We start from the raw sequence: 21,426 nt of genomic DNA, 5'->3' as shown, positions 1-21,426 counted from the left end.
TAGATTTCTCTATTTTTGCAAATTTAAAGTTCTTATTCATCATTAGATAAAATAAAGAGGTAAATGAACTTCACAGTGGTATTTTTCCAAATGAAACCTTTTTTCTTCTACCAGTGAAGAAGAAGTGTTTTTAAAAGGCTGATGTCAAATAATGTCTGTGTTACAAGCCTGTTTTATAAAGTCTGTTAATATTGACCAAATACGTATTTTCATATTCTTATATGGCAGTTAGCCTACTAATTTTTTGGCTAGCTCTATAATATCCTAGTATATTCTTATAGACATAATAACTGCCAGGAAAATGCTTGGCCAGGCCTCATTCAAGCAAGGGAAAGGATATTCATGATTATGTGACATGTATATTTAGAATATAATATTTCAAGTTAGATTTGGCAAGAAAATAGTCATGCACTAAAACATGTGAGATATCTTGAATCCTTCTGGAAAAACCCTCAAAGGAAAATGATTTAGGAGTTACAAACATTTCTCTTAACTTTGACTTCTCAATAAACTTTTGGTTCATTTGCATTTCTGTTGACTGGTTTCCTAACTAAATGGTCATTAAACATGCTTTTCTTTCCAAATGTTTTTTGTTGTAAGAGATCATGTGATTTATATTTTCATATGAATTTGTTTAAGTGAACAGAAATCATTTTATGTATTTTCTTTGGGATACTATCCTGGTGACAGGGAATTTCTCTCCTCTAATTATGTAAAAATAACCTGAGGATTAGGAATCTAGGTATAGGTGCATATATACTAGGAACATCATAATAAACACATTTCTTGTGTTGGTTGACTACAATTAGAAACCTAGGACATCAACTATATTGCAGTTCTGGCCTCCAATTGTCTTCAAGCTACATACCTGGAGCCAAATTTGGCAAAAGACTTTGCAATCTGACATACTACTTACTGCTTGAGATTACGTCTCTCTGGTCAAATTTGAAGTAATTTTGTAAGTTTTTGCATAGTACATTGGAGCTACAAATAAAATAAAATAAAATAAAATCCAGCTGGTTTGATTTCAAGTTGTTTTGATGTCATCTCTCTTGTAGTATCTCTTGTCAAAACCAATTCTAGTCTTAGGTAATAAAAAAGGTACCAAAAGTCAAGGAGACATTGATAATGTGATCATTGAAGTGTTGGTGACTGTTGCAAGTATTAGAGAATGTAAACTTGATAGTGAGGGCTTGAAAAGGCTTATTGGTATGGAGACTGGAAGATAAAGAGACCAAGTCCATTTGTCTCTTCTGGCTGTGTGTTTGTGGAGACAGATCTTCAGTTCCACTAACATCAGTCAAGAATATGCCTGGGGAATCTAGCCTTCTATGACTTTCTGCCAAAACAGCTTGGGAAACAGCTGGTGATAATTCTGGCTTCCTTCCCCCGCTCAACAGCTGATGTTCAGAAGCAGGGAGGCAATTGAGTGGGTGTGTTCTGAGCCATCGTATCACTGCTTCCCCTTCAGCTGCTCCTGCTCCCACGCTCAGGAGCAGATCGGAAGGCTGACTTCCTAGAAATGGCCTCAAAGGGAGGACAGTCCTACAGATTTAGGTACTGGGGGGAAAATGATTTTGGCAAGAAGAGGTCCAGGGGCAAGGGTAATTATCAAGAGCTTCTATCATCTGCAGAAGGAACCCTTATTTCAGATACACTGTTAAGAACCTATTCTCTTACAGTAGAACAAGAAGTATGGAACTTGGCGAATAATTATCCAAGACTAAAAGCTCTCAATTAATACTTTTCATTAATTATTTTAAATGTTACCTTTTCTGAACCCTAGACCCTATTGATTAAAAGGTGGTAGCTTTAGATAAGCATACTCTTGTCAACGGTCCATTTTCCCTTTTACTAGTTTCACATGGTGAAAAAAGCCCCTCCTTAACTGGAAGTTTTTAGGCATGTATTCTGGTCTCAAGCTTACCAGCATCTAAAAAGTCACTGTGAATAAATCACTTTATTTCTACAGCTGAATTTTCTCCCAATAAAATGGGAGAATTAGTTTAAAATTAATTCTAACTGTTAAGCTGATATTAGTACATTGTAATGATGATTTTGGATCAATGTAGAATTTAATCCTTCTTTTGCTTAATAGCTTTCCCCATATTTGAAGAACGTACTTTTGTGCTTTTTATATTTTTTTTCCTGGAGCTCATATTTGTTCTTCTTGCATATCTTTTTCTCACAAATCAGTTTCTAGTTAAATAGTTTGAATATGCTCAAGAATATCAGACTGGTTCTTAAACCATATGCGTGTTTAGTTGCTCAGTTGTGTCTGACTCTTTGTGATACCATGGACTATAGTCCACCAAGCTCCTTTGTCCATGGGGATTCTTCAGGAAAGAATACTGGAGTGGGTTGCTATGCCCCCCTGCAGGGGATCTTCCCAACACAGGGATTGAACCCAGATCTCCCACACTGCAGGTGGATTTTTTATGGTCTGAAACTATAGCTTCAAATATTACACATGATGTTGCAAGTGTGCTCTGGTCAACCCAGAGTAACATTAATTTGGGGGCAGTTAAATCATTCTCTTGATTTTTACTGAGCTTTTAATCAACCCAAGTCAGTTTAAGATGTTATCTTTTATTACTGTTACGTTTTGAGCCCTACTTTTTAGATTTTAAGTGCAAATATTTTGTCTCTATTTAAAATGTAGACTTCACTTCCATTTTAAGAGGAACAGAAATTTTTGTTTAAAATGCAAATATTTTTCTTGTCAGACTTCTGTTTAAATCCTAACTCTGATGCTTCATGTCTTTGGGACATTATTAAATCTAGTTAAAATCTTGATTCTCTCATCTACAAAGTGAGAATATCCCCTTAATAGTTTTGGGTGAACATTTCCTGAGTCAATGTGTGTATAGCACTTTGGTATAGCACCTAAAACTTAGTGAACTGTCACTAAGGATAACCGTTACCATTGCCACTAGTTCCATTTCCCTTTGTAACAGTGTATGGAAAAAACCCAAATGAACATTTTGGCCAACCCTATATTTTCTATCTCATTGAAGTTTTCTGAATAAGTCATCTATATTTTCATCTAGGGCTGTGATTCAAATTTTTAGTATTTTAAATTCACTGAAGTGTGAATCCTAAAATATGCTATCTGTGATCTCTAGTCAAGAGGTGAGGTTTTTTTCTTTGTTTGTAGTACTTTTTATTAAGCACTCCTTGGATCACATTCAGTCATTAAACATCTAATGGTCATCTGAGTTAAATTCACCCATTCCAGTCCATCTTAGTTCGCTGATTCCTAGAATGTCAATGTTCACTCTTGCCATCCCCTGTTTGACCACTTCCAACTTGCCGTTATTCATGGACCTAACATTCCAGGTTCCTATGCAGTGAAAAAGTTGGCTTAAAGCTCAACATTGAGAAAACTAAGATCATGTCATCTGGTCCCATCACTTCATGGCAAGTAGATGGGGAAACAGTGGACACAGTGGCTGACTTTATTTTTCGAAGCTCCAAAATCACTGCAGATGATGATTGCAGCCATGAAATTAAAAGACACTTACTCCTTGGAAGGAAAGTTATGACCAACCTAGACAGCATATTAAAAAGCAGAGACATTACTTTGCCAACAAAGGTCTGTTTAGTCAAGGCTATTGTTTTTCCACTAGTCATGTATGGATATGAGAGTTGGACTATAAAGAAAGCTGAGTACTGAAGTAGATGCTTTTGAACTGTGGTGTTGGAGAAGACTCTTGAGAGTCCCTTGGACTGCAAGGAGATCCAACCAGTCCATTCTAAAGGAGATCAGTCCTGGGTGTTAATTGGAAGGACTGATGCTAAAGCTGAAACTCCAATACTTTGGCCACCTGATGTGAAGAGCTGACTCATTTGAAAAGACCCTGATGCTGGGAAAGACTGAGGGCAGGAGGAGAAGGGGACAACAGAGGATGAGATAGCTGGATGGCATCCCCAACTCAATGGACATGAGTTTGGGTAATCTCCGGGAGCTGGTGATGGACAGGGAGGCCTGGCGTGCTGCAATTCATGGGGTTGCAAAGAGTCAGACACGACTGAGCAACTGAACTGAACTGAATCATTTAATAGTATTTTCCAAATCTCGTATTGTTATCTGTCCATAAGAAACATGTAGTTCTAACCTAATGTATTCGTCATGATATTATTCCAGCTTCAAGTGACATCAATTTCTATTCTAGGTTCTCACAAACAATCTTTTAATAATTTGTTCTAAATTCTTGTCCAAATTTGTGGCAAGTTTACTGACACTGTACACACCGCGGCATTTCCTTTATTCCTCATTTCTACTCTTTGGCACTGCACATCATCATTCCTGCAAAACTGTTGCTTGTAATGAAATGATTTCTTCCTACAGTATATCAATTTCCTTAGGACAGGTCAGAAAACCTGCCTCTGAGAAGATTTAGATGTTCTTGCTGTAAACTCACTGATTTGGGTTTCAAATTTCTCCTACCTGTGTTTTTTAAAACTATGCAGTCTGGTGATACTTCTCTCTTAATGTTTACCTACTTCCTTTCTTTTCTTTTCAAAATCATTTTGTTCTGAGAAGCTTGGAAGCTTATTTCGTAAAGCATTATGAATTAGTTAGGGTTCTTTTGGATGCCAGTAACAGAAAATCCAATCCAAGGGAGTTTATTGGGAAACAACTGAACAGTCTAGGGACAATATGGCTCAGATATTATTGGCAAGAGGGAGTCAAACACTGTCTTCAAGATCTAGCTTATCTTTCCCTGTATGCATGCTTGTTACCTTTTAAAATTTACTCCATTTGCAGATATTTGTCATCCTGTGTATTAAAGTCTGTGGCCATTCCAATATGTAGGTTCTCTCAAGATCAGTGGAAAGGGGCACCTGGCTTTCTGGCAACTTTAGCAAAGATTTACTGGTGTCTCTTTTGGCTCTGCTGAGATCACATGCTCATCCCTGAACTAATCCATGTGACCAGGGAAATTTGAAGTTCTGTTCACTAGGCCTGACTATCTGCTATTTCATGATATAGGAAGGATCCAACTTCAACAGAATCATGTGGAATGTGAATGAGGACCAAGCCACATTACAATACTATCTCTCTAAATTGATGTAGTAAACCAGAGAAGCAATGTATAATTATAATCAAACAAAAACCTTATTTTTCCTGGTTATAATCCCTCTCAAAGGCATGTGTGCACACATATTTATACACATGTGAGTGTGCCAGATAATCATTCACTTGTTTTGCCCTTCTAAGTCTTCTGTGTATCTGTTTATCCCTTTTGTTATTAACTGGACTTTTGCAAACAAAGAAATATCCTTGTTCTTAACATGAAAGTGATAATTAGCAGTTAAGTATAAAAGCTTGAATAAATTTACCTCTGTTCCCTCCCCAAACTGGAGTGAAATTACAGTAATGTAATAAATACACAAAGAAAAAGAGAGTAGGAGTAGAGACAATTGAAGACTAGAGATGTAAACAAAATTTTGGAAGATGGAAATTTTGTAGACAAGCAAAATGAAGAAAGTAAATATCTCATGCTCTAGTGAGAGAGGCCAATATGAAATAAGAGAACTGGAGAACATGCATTGGAGAACTACAGAAAGAGTCAAGAAGTGAAGATATACACATCTGAAAGCTTCAGTGTGAAGTTGGGCTGAAAATGAGATGGTTGATTGAGACTCTGTGTTAAGAGTTCTTACCACTCATGTTTCTTTTCTTGTACCTACAGAAGACTGATCGAGGGTGCATTCTATATAGAGATGGACTCGGGCCTTGGAAGTCCCTGGCACAGAAGATGGTAAGGTGAGGTTCTAGAATGAAAATGTGAAGATTAATCCTTCTTACTGAATCTTGAGATTCAACTTCCTTTTAGCTGTGGAATGCTGGTAGCCCAGCTTGTAACACCAGAGAGGGCATTGATGCGTTCTGTAGGAAAATTACCAGTGCAAGAGAAAAAACTTACATATATTAACATTTGGAAATCCTTTAATAAAGCTTGAAAATCTTGCCAATGTACTTAGAACTTACAATCAGCATTTTAGAACCTTACCCTTAAAAAGTGAATGGTGAGTTAAGGAGCACAGATGTAAGAGGAAAGCCCATAACTTAAATGGCAAAGATCAAAATATATAATCTTCAGAGAGCACAGAAGACTAAGAGCAAAGTCTCTCAGAACTGGAGAACATGGAATCCAGATTAAGAGCTCATGTCCAGGATAATTAATAATAATATATATATATCACCACATTGCTACTCACACATGATAGGGAATAGTATCTATTCGCACCAGCCAGAATGAAAAAATTGTATGATATATGGGACATTTGGTATAGAACAGATCTTGCCTCAGTAGTAGGCCCTTGACTAAGAAGTACTCTGATCCTACACAATAGATCTTAAAATCAAGAAAGGATCATACTGTTTCCAAGTAACTAAACCACATCTAAGAATAAAGATCAAGAACATTATAAAAGTATCTAACACCCAATAAGGTGTAATTCATGTATGCTGCCCAATCAAAATTAAGAGTCAGACAAAGAAATAGGGAAACATAATCCATATTGACTCACAACAGGGAGAAAAGTCAGTCAATTGAAATTAACCCAGAATTGATACAAATGTTAAAATTGGCTGAGAAGAACATTAAAAGTCATTATATTTCCCAAGTTCAAAAAGTTAAGTAGAGTCATAAAAAATTTTTTAAAAGTTCTAAATCAAACTTTTAGAGGTGAAAAGTATAAGGTCTGAGATGGAAATTATCCTGGATGGAACACACAGCAGAAGGGAAAAAATAGCCAAATTTAATGAGTAATCAGTGATCAATGCAAAGAAATAGAGGAAAACAAGAAAATGGGAAAGACTAGAGATCTCTTCAAGAAAATTAGAGATACCAAGGGAATATTTCATGCAAAGATGGGCTCGATAAAGGACAGAAATGGTATGGACCTAACAGAAGCAGAAGATATTAAGAAGAGGTGGCAAGAATACACAGAAGAACTGTACAAAAAAGAGCTTCACAACCCAGATAATCACGATGGTGTGATCACTGACCTAGAGCCAGACATCCTGGAATGTGAAGTCAAGTGGGCCTTAGAAAGCATCACTATGAACAAAGCTAGTGGAGGTGATGGAATTCCAGTTGAGCTATTTCAATTCCTAAAAGATGATGCTGTGAAAGTGTTGCACTCAATATGCCAGCAAATTTGGAACACTCAGCAGTGGCCACAGGACTGGAAAAGGTAGTTTTCACTCCAATCCCAAAGAAAGGCAATGCCAAAGAATGCTCAAACTACCGCACAATTGCACTCATCTCACACGCTAGTAAAGTAATGCTCAAAATTCTCCAAGCCAGGCTTCAGCAATACGTGAACCGTGAACTTCCTGATGTTCAAGCTGGTTTTAGAAAAGGCACAGGAACCAGAGATCAAATTGCCAACATCCGCTGGATCATCAAAAAAGCAAGAGAGTTTCAGAAAAAAACATCTATTTCTGCTTTATTGACTATACCAAAGCCTTTGACTGTGTGGATCACAAGAAACTGGAAAATTCTGAAAGATTTGGGAATACCAGACCACCTGACCTGCCTCCTGAGAAACCTGTATGCAGGTCAGGAAGCAATAGTTAGAACTGGACATAGAACAACAGACTAGCTCCAAACAGGAAAAGGAGTACGTCAAGGTTGTATATTGTCACTCTGCTTATTTAACTTATATGCAGAGTACATCATGAGAAATGGCGGGCTGGAGGAAGCACAAGCTAGAATCAAGATTGCCTGGAGAAATATCAATAACCTCAGATATGCAGATGACACCACCCTTATGGCAGAAAGTGAAAAGGAACTAAAAAGCCTCATGATGAAAGTGAAAGAAGAGAGTGAAAAAGTTGGCTTAAAGCTCCACATTCAGAAAACTAAGATCATGTCATCTGGTCCCATCACTTCATGGCAAATAGATGGGAAAACAGTGGAAACAGCATCAGACTTTATTTTTGGGGGCTCCAAAATCACTGCAGATGGTGATTGCAGCCATGAAATTAAAAGACACTTACTCCTTGGAAAGAAAGTTATGACCAACCTTGATAGCATATTGAAAAGCAGACATTACTTTGCCAACAAAGGTCTGTCTAGTCAAGCTTATGGTTTTTCCAGTGGTCATGTATGAATGTGAGAGTTGGACTGTGAAGAAAGCTAAGCTCTGAAGAATTGATGCGTTTAAACTGTGGTGTTGGAGAAGACTCTTGAGAGTCCCTTGGACTGCAAGGAGATCCAACCAGTCCATCCTAAAGGAGATCAGTCCTTGGTATTCATTGGAACGACTGATGCTGAAGCTGAAACTCCAATACTTTGGCCACCTCATGTGAAGAGTTGACTCATTGGAAAAGACCCTGATGCTGGGAGAGATTGGGGGCAGGAGGAGAAGGGGACAACAGAGGATGAGATGGCTGGATGGTATCACTGACCCGATGGACATGAGTTTGAGTAAACTCTGGGAGTTGGTGATGGACAGGGAGACCTGGCGTGCTGTGATTCATGGGGTCACAAAGAGTCGGACATGACTGTGTGACTGAACTGAACTGAATGTGTAATATTAGAAACTATGCAAAATGATAATTAAAGGAAATGATAATTAAAGTGAACATAGCTTCAGTAAGCTATAAGAGAAATTCAGACAGTCAACTGGAGTCTTTAAAGCACTAGAGGGAAGGTGACAGGAAGAATATGTGAAAAAATTAATGATTATAATAGTTATAAATTTAGTAAACACTATAATCTTGTATATATAAAAACTCCAATGAACTTCAAGTTTATAAAACCTGAAGAACACAATAGGAAGGCAAATTTAACCAAGTTAGTTAAAACCAGTTATGAAGGAAAAAAAACTATTAAAACAGCTAAAGGAAAAAAAACCCCACATGTTACATATAGAGAAATAAAGAAAAGAATGAGAACATATTTATTGTCAAAAAAATTGCAGGGATAAGACAGTAGAACAACATACTTAAATTACTGAAAACAAGAAGACAAAATAAAACAGTACAAAATTATTATTAATAACATAGAATTTTATACCCTGCAAAAATGTATTTTAATAACACAGGTGACATAAAGGTTTGGCAGAAATATCCTCACAATGAGAAAGTCTGTCAGGTACAAGGAACATGATTCCAGATGGAAATGTGGATCTATAAAAGGTAGTAAAGCACATTGGAAATAGAAACAAACTAGGTGAAGATATAATATCCTTTCTTATTTGAATATATTTAAAAGATAGTCTACTATTTAAAAGTAACATAGTAGAATTTTACAACATGTAAAAAATATGTAACAAAGATCAGCACAGAGATCAGGGAGGGAATAAAGGAAATGTAGTAATATAAAGTGATTGCTGCTAAGTTGCTTCAGTCGTGTCTGACTCTGTGATACCCCATAGACGGAAGCCCGCCAGGCTACCCCAACCTTGGGATTCTCCAGGCAAGAATACTGGAGTGGGTTGCCATTTCCTTCTCCAATGCATGAAAGTGAAAAGTGAAAGGGAAGTTGCTCAGTTGTTTCCGATTCTTAGCGACCCCATGGACTGCAGCCTAACAGGCTCCTCCATACATGGGATTTTCCAGGCAAGAGTACTGGAGTGGGGTGCCATTGCCTTCTCCAATAAAGTTATTATACATATACAAAGTGGTATAATAGCACTTGAAGGTAGACTGTGATAAGTTAAAAATATATAAGCCAAGAATCCTCTCAAATAATTAAATGTTATAGCTAATAGATCAACAAAGGAGATAAAATGGAATAATAAATATTCAATTAAACCAAAAGAAGAGGAAAGAAAAGAACAAAGGAACAAAGTAATAGGTGGAACAAACAGAAAATAGAATAGAATGTAAAGATGATAGTTTCAAACCTAACTATATCAGCACTCAAATTAAATACAAAATTCAAACATCTAATTTAAAAGAGAATAATTTTCAAATTATATAAAAAATCAAGACCCAACTATGTGTTGTCTGTAAGAATGTACTTTAAATATAAGACACAAGTAAACTAAAAGGATAAAAAAAGATATGTCATACTAACACTAATTTACAGAAACTGAAAAGGCTATATTAATATCAGAAAAAGTATATTGCAGAGAAAATGATGTTACTGAAGATCATTTAATAATGTTTTATCATGTAGAAAAAGCAATGTCAAATTTTTATGTACCTCATAAGAGAGCTTCAATATATCTGAAACAAAAAGAACAAAATTTTAAGTAGAAATAGTCAGCTCCAAAATACATTTGGGAATTTCTCTACCCTTTCTCAACTATTGACAAAATGAGTTCAGTTCAGTTCCGTTGCTCAGTCATGTCTGACTCTTTGCGACCCCATGAATTGCAGCACGCCGGGCCTCCCTGTCCATCACCAACTCCTGGAGTTCACTCAAACTCACTGTCAATAAGGATATAGATTTGATCTGTACTATCAATTACCCTGACCTATTTGACACTATTTGTCAAATTTAATAATTTGAATTATTAAAAATTCCATGTCCATCAACAGAATTCATATTCTTTACAAGTGCACACAAAATATTTATTGACATTGATCATGTTCTGGATCAAGTCTCAGTAAATTTAAAATGATTCAAGTCATATAATGTCTATTTTCTGAGAATGATGTAATTAAGTTTAAAATCAGTAATTGAATAATCTTGGAAAATGTCTAAATACTTGTAAACTAAATAACATAGTTCTATATAACCAACTGGTCAAGAAAAAATTACAAAGAAAATTAGAACATTTTTTGCCCTGAATGAAAGTTAAAATACAACATGCCAAATGTGTGGAATGTACTAAAATAGTAATAAAGAGGAGATAAAAACAGACACTTAGTGCATGTATTAGAAGACAAAATTGTCTCAAATCAGTGACAATTGCATCTAACTTCCTTCTAACTTCCATCTTATGAAGTTAAAAATGTAGAGAAAATTAATCCCAGTGTGGGAAGAAAATAAGAAATAAAAACCTGAGCATCAAGCAATGAAAAAACAAAAAAATTACAGAAAAGCAATAAAGAAAATCAATAAATCAAAAAGCTATTTTTTAGGAAGATTAATACAAATGATGAATGTCCCAGCTTTATTGACCAAGAATAAAGCAGAGGATACACATTACCAACATCCAAAATGAGAGGGGTGACATTTGTACAGTTTAGAGATACTTAAATATAATGAGAATATTATGAACATTATAGCAATAGTCTGACAGTTTAGTTGAAATGAGCAAATTCCATGAAAGCCACAAACAACTAAAGCTCACTGAAGAGTAAATAGATAATATGAATAGTTATTCTCTTGCCCCACTTTATCACAATTCTAACTTTGACTTACTGACTATAGAAATTCTTTTTATATTCTGGATATTAGTCCTTTTGTCATATGTATTGAAAATAGTAACTTCCCTATGTTGTATCTTACTCTTTTCACACTTTTTTTTTTTTTTAATTTAAAAAAAAATTTTTTTATATTTTTTGTATTTTTCTTTTTATTTATTTTTTTTTCTAATTTTATTTTATTTTTAAATTTTACATAATTGTATTAGTTTTGCCAAATATCAAAATGAATCCGCCACAGGTATACACGTGTTCCCCATCCTGAACCCTCCTCCATCCTCCCTCCCCATACCATCCCTCTGGGTCGTCCCAGTGCACTAGCCCCAAGCATCCAGTATCGTGCATCGAACCTGGACTGGCAACTCGTTTCTTACATGATATTTTACATGTTTCACACTCTTAATAGTGTTTTTGATGAAAAATTAACATTAGTGAAGTCAAATTTATCAACCTTATGCTTTATGATTTGTGCTTTTCTTGCATAGCATTTCAGAAACTTTTTACAAGATAATACAGATATTTCCAATGTTAGTTCAAGACACCTCATTATTTTATATCTCATATTTATTACAGGTCTACAGCAGTCTGCAACTGATTTGGGAGTATAGTAAGAAGTAGATGTCTATCTACCCCTTCCCCCAGTATACAATTGCCTCTATCATCACCATTTATTCAAAAGATTTTCTTTCCTCTGTACTTAAGTGACAATAAAGAAAGGAAGAAAGAGAAAGAGAAGAATTTAAGAGAAAGAAAGGAGAAAGAAAAAATTAAAGGAAAGAAAATGAGAAAAAGAGAAAAGATTAAAGAGAATAAATAATTTAGGCTATTGATTATTATTTCAACCTTATTTATATTTTCTTACAATGCCTATTGGAATTCTCCAGAGAAGCAAGTTGGTAAAGAATTTGCACATGACTGTGTGACTTTCACTTTTCACTTTCAGAGAAGCAAAACCAATGTACACACACACATACATAAAAATATGTAAGTGAAAGTGTCACTCCAGTCATGCCCAACTCTTTGTGACACCACGAACTTCAGCCCACCAAGCTCCTCTGTCCATGGGATTTTCCAGGCAAGGATACTGGAGTGGTTCGCCATTTCCTTCTCCAGGGGATCTTCCTGACCCAGGGCTCAAGCCCTGGTTTCCTGCACTGCAGGCAGTTTCTTTACTGACTGAGCTACCAGGTAAGCCCCAAATATGTAGAAAGACATTTATTGTGAGGGATTGATTTTGGTTAATGGGATTATGGACTAATAAATCCCATAATCTATTGTCTACTGGAAGGCTAATGGTATAATTCCAGCTTAGACCCCAGTGACTGAGAACCAGGTGGATAGAGATAAATCCCAGTCTGAGTCTGAAAACCCAAGAACCAGAGACTTTCTCCCCTTAGTTAGGTTGGTGTTATGTAGAAAATCTTGACTAATGAACTGTGAATAGAAGTGAATTGTGCCACTTTGATCTGAGGCAGTTAAGGGTGGGCATATGTTCCTCATGTACTTTCTTTTCCAGTGATGCAGCAAATTCTGATGCTGCTTCTTGATATAGCAGCATCACAAGATGATGTTAGTCTGGGATTCTAAATTACTGTGTGGAGCAGTGTTGCCTGCCAACCCTCACTGAACATATAACATGAGCAAGAAATATAGTTTTGTTTTATTAAGCCACTGAGAATATATGATACTTTGTTTCTCCATCATATCCTAGACTCTCATAGTAACTTTATGAGTAATCATGGCCATGTAGTAAGTATTCTTTATGAGAGAGTTGCTATTTGAGTGTTATGATACATATGAAACATACCTTTTTAGAGCTTTGAAGTTTTAAAGTGTTTTAACATATTATCATTTGGCTTCACAATAATCATATGAGGTAAGTAGAGAGGTTTTACTTTCTCTGTTTTACAAATTAGGAAAATGCAGCACAAATCTGTTAAGTGACATATTCAAGAGCCCACTCATAGGAGCCAGAATCAGAATTGAAACCTAGACATTCCAAGTTCAAGTCTAGAGATCAAATATTTTAAGTTTATAGCAAACTCTGTATTCTAAATTATTTTTCTACAGTGAATATTTACTTATTTATTTTTAATTTAAATGTATTTATTTTAATTGGAGGCTAATTACAATATTGCATTGGTTTTGCCATACATCAACATGAATCTGCCACGGGTATACACATGTTATTTATATTTCTCACCATCAAAAGTCACTTTTGCAAAAAAAACTCATTTATCTAAAGAAAATTGATTTTCCATTGTTTCCTGCCCTTGGGACCTGCTATTCATATTTAGGAATTGCACATTCCTTGAGAAGCATGTAATTAATAAATGGTTCATTTCACTATATGATATATATATTAGTACAATATCCCTTTTGAGATTTTTTGCGTCTTTATATATTGTAACAAATTTAAATATTTTTATATATTCCTACTGAATTCAACTAATATGTGAGTTCTTATGTTTGCTTCTGGGATAAAAATCTTAAACTTACTCACCAAAGATATCTCAGTCACAACCTGTTTTAAAGGTGATCGATCTGATTTATCTGATTTAAATTGAGTCCAATAGACACTTTCTATTGCCTCTTTTTTTATTCTTCCCTGGGCCAATCTGCATGGCGAGTGCAGTCAGGTGGAGAATGAGTTTACACAGCATCCTTCATCAGAGACTGCATGGGAGTAGAAGAGCTTCTGGTCAGAGAGGGGACCTTGGGACCTTGCTGATTTCTGCTTTATCCGTCTGGTCCATGGATATGCCATGCTGCCATCTGCTTCCAATGTCCATAGTCCTCGCCATGATCCTGGTCACAATGTTAACCACCCCTGTCCACCTTGTCCCCACCTCAGCTGCCTTCTGTCCTCCTCAGCCTTCTGAAAACTTCCCTGCCTGAGTGTGGGGAGAGTTGCAGTGGGGAGAGTTTGGGACAATTTAGGAATTCTTTTCCAAGTGCCCAGCTCCACTGAGCTTCTAAAAGGCTGCCCTCAAGACCCCATGTAAAGATACGTCCATCTAGCAGTTTCTTGGACATTTAGCTTCTCCAAGTGACTTAAGCTTTCCTGGGCTATGCCCTGGCTTTCATTTTTATCAAGCTCCTGCTTCCTAGATCTTAAAGATCAAGAGCTTCAAAGAATCATGCTTTTAAATGATAATGCTGAGCTGTGAGGGGGAAAAAAGAAAAAAAGCTAAAATTTCCTTCTTCTCAACAGACTTCTTTGTCAGTAGCTGTTAATTGCTTTTCCCCTGAGGGTGATTATATAGGAAGTTCCCGAGAAGGCAACGGCACCCCACTCCAGTACTCTTGCCTGGCAAATCCCATGGACCGAGGAGCCTGGTAGGCTGCAGTCCATGGGGTCACTAAGAGTCAGACACGACTGAGCGACTTCACTTTCACTTTTCACTTTCATGCATTGGAGAAGGAAATGGCAACCCACTCCAGTGTTCTTGCCTGGAGAATCCCAGGGACAGCGGAGCCTGGTGGGCTGCCGTCTATGGGGCTGCACAGAGTCGGACACGACTGAAGCGACTTAGCAGTTTAGCAGTAGCAACTTATTGGTAGGAGTATTAAATGAAAACAGTTTACCATCAGTATACTGTTCTTCAGTATACCTAGATTTTTCTTGTCATCAGTGCTTTCATTTCTCCCATGTCTTAAATTCTACTTTTTGGCATTTCTCCTAAGAATTTGTCCTTGGCGCCTCTTGTCTCCGGTGCCTACTAAGGTACATAGTAGCTACTTAGTTCATACGTGCTGATTGTGCTTGTTAGGATGGGTGTCACATTGGACCTTTTGTACTGTATCTAAACTCTGATTCTTCCAAATGCCTTCAAACAGGGTGAACATAAGTAATCATGTATGTTTACTGATTCATTGATAGCTGAATCATAAGTCTTTGACTATAAGGATTAGAAAGATGACTTTATATGAGGCAGAAGTAAATTACTTGAAGGATACTGCAGTATTCAGTATAATTCAGAACAAGGGTCCAATCAGCCCTCAGGGTTAAAGATACCACAGAACTGAATCCTCCAGATCACTGTCTGTTCTCATCTCTGCTCTAAATACTGGCTTCAGTCTCTCAGTCCATATGGCAGGAAACATGACCACTGAACTCCAAAACCTCATGTATCACAACTTGACCCCCAGAGAGGAACTATTCTTCATCCCTTAGTTCATTTTTAGAGCCTGTAGGGTAAAACATTAGTTGATTTATATTGGGTCAGGTGTTTGCCTCAGGAACAATTAATACTGATAATAGGTTGATATTACTGATCCCACTGGACTTCCCTGGTAGCTCAGATGGTAAAGAATCTGCCTGTAATGCAGGAGACCCAGATTTGATTCCTGGGTCATGAAGATCCCCTGGAGTAGGAAATGGCAACCCATTTCAGTATTCTTGCCTGGAAAATCCCATGGATGAAGAAGCTTGGTGGGCTACCAGTCCATGGGATCACAAAGAGATGGACATGATTGGTTGATTAACAGTTTTTTCACTGATCTCACTAAAGCTAAAATGGTTGCTGTTTTTTTCTTAAATGAGGTGACCTGGAATGAACAAATAATAATGGCATTGTAACCCTGTGTTTTTAACAGGGTGATGAACACATAGTGAGTGTTCTTTTTGCTTAGTTGCTCAGTCGTGTTTGACTGTTTGTGACCCCATGGATTGTAGCCCACCAGGCTCTTCTGTCTATGGGGATTCTCCAGGCAAGAGTACTGGAGTGGGTTCCCATGCCCTCCTCCATCTTTCCAACCCAGGGATTGAACCCAGGTTTCCCTCATTGTAGGCAGATTCTTTACCATCTGAGCCACCAAAGAAGCCTGAACACGTGGTAGGCATTTATAATTATTTGCTGATTAATTGAATATCTTGTTGATTGATTAAAGTTTGTCCGTATGGCAGTATCATTTAAAGGAACATTATCTTTTTGTCATTGTGTTTCCTCACATGGATCCAACTTCATTGTGCACTTTTTGAAAATCCATTCTCCATCTAACTTATGAAAATAATCACTGAAGCAATAAATATCCATTAATAAAGCACATCTAAACCAAGCCCATAACTATTTAATTTGAAATGCATTCAGATGGATTTTCCTTAGTTTTGAAGCTTTTTCAATTCCCTACCAGATCCTCCTTTTTGGATAAAGGCCCAAAATACTCCTTTTGGGGCTTATTTAAGTAACTGATGATAAATGACTATTTCTTTGACATATATGGTAAAAAAAAAACATCTTTCCTAGTGTTTGTGGGCTTAATTTCCCCACCATATACCTTAGCACTACATGTGCATATTGTTTCACAGGGCATGGAGTTTGGTCACTAGTTCTACTTAAATACTATAACACAATTTCCTTTGACCTTTTAAAGATGTACCACTCTCTTTTTGGGGGCTTGTGTACTTAATGTAATTTAAATAAGACTGTTGATTAATTAATTAGGTTGCCATTAGCTGTGGTTTTTCTAGTAGTCATGTATGGATGTGAGAGTTCAGCCATAAAGAAGGCTGAAAGCCAAAGAATTAATGTTTTGAACTGTGGTGTTGAAGAAGACTCTTGAGAGTCCTTTGGACTGCAAGGAGATCAAACCAGTCAATCCTAAAGGAAATCAACCCTGAATATTCATTAGAAGGACTGATGCTGAAGCTGAAGCTCCAATACTTTGGCTACCTAATGCAAAGAACCAACTCATTAGAAAAGACCCTGATAATGGGAAAGATTGAAGGCAGGAGGAGAAGGGCATGACAGAGGATGAGATGGTTGGAGGGAATCACTGACTCAATGGACATGAGTTTGAGCAAGCTCTGGGAGATGGTGAAGGACAAGGAAGCCTGGCATGCTGCAGTCCATGGGGTCACAAATAGTCAGACATGACTGAGCAACTGAACAACAACAACAACAATAACCCTTGTTCACAGCTAAAATGACAGAGGATTAGAAAAGAGAGCATCTAAATGTTCATGGAAAAGAAGAGATGGAGATCAAGGATCTCATTCCCATGCTCAGATATTAATACTACACATGACCTATATTGTTTTTGGATTCTAGATGAAAGTATTTCTAAATAAACTTCTCATTTAGGGATAAAGTTGTGCACATTAATCCCAAACCAAGGTAGTTTTTACTTAGGATAGCTGTTATGATTGTGTAAAATGCTAAAGTAGGATATGTGTAGGTACGTACATATACACATGCATATATATATGCATATAATACATATATTTCATATATGCATACATATATCTGTATCTATATTCAGTGTAAGCCATGTCTCAATGTTGTTTGATAGTCTGCCAAAGGTATCAAAGAATTTTTTTTAATTTCTTCTAAAATTGTGAAAAATTAAGTAGGTCTTGTGAAGCAAAGATTGTTAGTCACTTAAATTTCCCTGAAAGGAGGAACTGAACATATTACTATTCAAAGGCTTTGTTTCTTAGGATGAGGATGTTGGGATTTTGTTAAACCTAGCATGCTGTTTTATTTGATCAAATTTATGGAGACACCTAAAAAACTTAAAATTATATGACAACATAACATAATTGACACTGTGACACGATATTAGTATGATTCATGGAATAATAATTACTTTATTCCAAACAACTATCAGTGAAATTCTTGGCATCCAACCAGATTTTCTATGTTTCCCAATTGCAATTTATCTCTAGAATCTGTAAGGCTAAAAATTATTTCCTCAGAATTAAGGAATTATTACATAATGGAAAAGAATTAAACTGTAATTCATTTTCTAATTCAGTGTATTTTTCATCACTTTCCTTTCCAAAAATCAAATGTAATTGTTTTTCTAACTTTATTTTTGTGAAATGCAAATTAGAAGTGTTATAGCTAATCAATGGCACCAAAATAGTTCTTTTAAATAACCAGGACATGAACCCTTTAACAAGATTCAGTTAGTTCTATTTATAGTTCCCCTAAGCTATGAACTATTTGTACACCCATGTTTCTGCATAATGACTTTTCAATGTGGTTTCAGTAATCATTCCAGAAGGCACAATCTCAAAATATCTATATGCATAAAGAATATATTTAAAATAAAGGCTAAATTGGCTGGCCATGCATTAAACCATTTGCTTGCGAAATCACTTTGTGAAATATCTCCATACAGGAGATGTTCCAGCCGAGTATAGGACATAGCAAACTTTTTTTTTTTTTTTTGCTTACCATATTGTATCACCATAACTTCTTTTGGAAACACTTCTTTCTCTAAGTGTCCTCTTCAAACACTTCTTCCTTCTTTCTCTAAGATGACAAGCCACTTTGAGAATTTGGACTTAATTTAGCCCACACAGGATTAGCAAAAGAGATTCTCAAACAACTTGCCCTTAAATACTTAATAGCTGAAATGAGATGTGCTGATGGTTTTGGGGGGAAAAAAAAGTGTGTTAGCATCAGACTCACTCCCTCAACTTCAGAGACAAGAAGTGCAAAGAGTACTTTTGCAAAGAGTAAAAATTATGAGTTTCCTCAGAAGAATGCAGAATGAGAAACTGTTCTTCCTTTTTTCAAAGACTTTGGAAGGAAAGGCATTTAAAAGAACCATATTTTGAATTTCAAAACAAGAATAATTCATTTATTTTTGAGATTTTTTTTTTATTGAGAATGTGAGTGAAATCTTTTGGCAGAAATGAACAACACTCTTAAAAGACAATATCAAGGTAAGTACATTGTGCTTCTTACTGCCCTTTTTCTATCCTTGTGAGTGTGAAGAGAGATATTAGATCCAGACTTGCTTATGGTCTCAAATCTCTAGGCATAGAGAAAAAACTTCCTGCATTATATCCTTAACTTTCAAATTTGATCCCTTGCCTCCACCCAAATAACATCATGTTCTTAAATTATTGCAATCAGATTGGCCAGAAAATAATTCACTGTGCTTATTGTATTACATTTTTCTAATTTTTAAGCAAATCCATTCCCTGACATTAATCTTTGACCAGTGTTTACAGAGGGAAAAGATAATTAGTAAATTCATTATGATCTCTTCTCAAAGTAAGTTTTATTTACTAGCCTCTGTTGTTTGTGTGCCTTTGGAAAATAAAACTGTAATTCTACAAACCTGGCTATTTCCTGAAGTCTTGTTTTCCCTACCATGGGTGAAGTGTCCATACCAACTATAAACTAGGGATCTTAATCAAGATACTGGAATATGAGTGAATAAAGACTTGCAATTTTGAATTTGATAATTTTTCTTGTTGCCATAAAATATTTTTTATATGTATATTCTGGTGGGCTTCAGTCCATGGGGTCGCAAAGAGTTGTACATGACTGAGAGACTAAGCACAGCACAGCATTCTTATCTCTGCTATCTATCTATCTATAAATATGGACATACATATTTTTACATGATATATGATGGTAAAAATTGTGAATGTGTCGAAACATGTAATTTAGTTTTAGGTGTACATGTTTATAGCTTCTAAATGGAGATACCTGCTCACTCTCTGTTTTAGGTAAAAATCGTTATATACTTTCCCATCCAATGACTACACCTATTTTCCTTATATAAACACATGACATCATCGTTTAAATCAAACCGATTTCGAAGCACCACAGCTGTTACTAGTTATTTAGAAGTCTAATTTGAGCAGAATGTGTCACGCCAACTTTGCACACACACGCTCACACAGGCAGTATTCACATTAAAACTTTCACCTCTATTAAATAGCAACAGTTCTTCAAAAATTCCAACACTCTACTCTTAACAACTAAATAAAATATGTGTCTTTGAAGAGTAATGTGCCTATTTTATTTTTATTCCTAGAGGCAAATCTTGTAGCGAGTGGTGCAGTTTTGTTACCCTGCTGTCGCTTTAATCCGCTCTCAAAGATGCATGTGACAAGGAGTGAGTGTAGTCTTCCAACAGCATTGTTTCACTCTTCCTGAATTAAGGGTAAATCTCTATGACTTTGTTTTCAATGGAGGTCACATAGACATAGCCATCAATATTGAAACAGCATTTTCTCATGCAGACAGAAGCTTTAATAGCCTCTACAAGGGTTTGCTCCTTAGGGAGACTAAATTCAAAATGGCACAAGCCATCTGTCATGGGGGGATTTTCAGTTCCCTTCTGTTGTACCTCTCTCTCTCTCTTTCTTCCCCTCTCTCTTTCCCTCTCTGTCTCCCTTCCTATCCCTTAATTGTATAAAGTGACAGTTTTATAATCCATTCTTTCATGTTGACTAACTCAAAAATATAACAGTTCCACAAACCTTTGTGGAGAGACACATTGCATACCCAGATCAACTGAAAAAACAAATCTGCCATATTGAGCCCAATAGTGAATTCAGTGTCTACTGGGGAATCTTCCAGTCGCTCCAGCCATGGAGTACTTTGGGAGACAGGGAAGCTGTGGACGGGTCCAAATGGATGTCTGTTGCAGGATCTTTTTATTGGGTACACCCCTAGATCCTGATTTCAGAAGACTTTTAGCTGATCTGGAATTAACATGAAAAACATTTTTTTAGAAGAATTTTTCTTTGACCCAAAGCAACTGTTCTTCAAAAATTCCAACTCTTTGCCTGCCTGACTCTTTGCAACCCTATAGCTTTTATCCTGCTAAGCTTCTCTGTTGATGGGACTTTCCAGGCAAGAATACTGGAGTGGATTGCCTTTTCCTTTTCCAGGGGATCTTCCCCACCTAGGTATCAAACCTGTATCTCCTGACTGCTGCATTGCACATAGATTCCTTACCTGCTCAGCCATCGGGGAAGACTTCCTTTGGGTAGACCTTAGGGATTTCCCCCAAATTTAGAGATTAAATAATTGATGAATGAAAAATTTTAAATCTTCATATCCTTAAATTGTACCACTACTCCATACAAAAAATAGAAATAATTGTAAATTAGTATAGGCTTTCACGGGTAGATTGTAAGCTTAATTCAAGCTGACACTGTCTCATTCATTATATAGCACTAGTCTCTAGCAGGGTACCTGGCACATGTTAAGTATATAGGTAACATTTATGGAGAGAAGGAAGGAGGGAGGGGGAAAAGAAATGAAAGGAAGGGAAGAAGGAGGGGAAAGATGGGAGGATAGGAGAAAGGAAAAAAAGAAAATCCATAA

At 36.4% G+C, this 21,426-nt stretch overlaps 1 long non-coding RNA gene across 2 annotated transcripts; it reads left to right on the top strand.

The window, feature by feature from the left end:
- The first annotated feature begins 1,437 nt into the window (after positions 1-1,437).
- LOC147378072 (uncharacterized) lies at positions 1,438-12,162 on the top strand. Of its 2 annotated transcripts, none has more exons than XR_015151236.1 (3): positions 1,438-1,557; positions 5,700-5,768; positions 11,915-12,162. It is a non-coding gene; the product is annotated as an uncharacterized LOC147378072 (long non-coding RNA). The 2 variants fall into 2 exon arrangements; XR_015151235.1 differs by having other exon boundaries at positions 5,700-5,773.
- The last annotated feature ends 9,264 nt before the right edge of the window (positions 12,163-21,426 follow it).

The sequence above is a fragment of the Bos grunniens genome, chromosome 2, assembly GCF_055505025.1.
Source record: "Bos grunniens cultivar Pamir isolate PY7600 chromosome 2, Bosgru_T2T1.0, whole genome shotgun sequence".
NCBI lineage: Eukaryota > Metazoa > Chordata > Mammalia > Artiodactyla > Bovidae > Bos > Bos grunniens.
The sequence above is the reverse complement of the archived record's forward strand: the minus strand, read 5'-3'. Positions and strand labels throughout refer to the sequence as shown.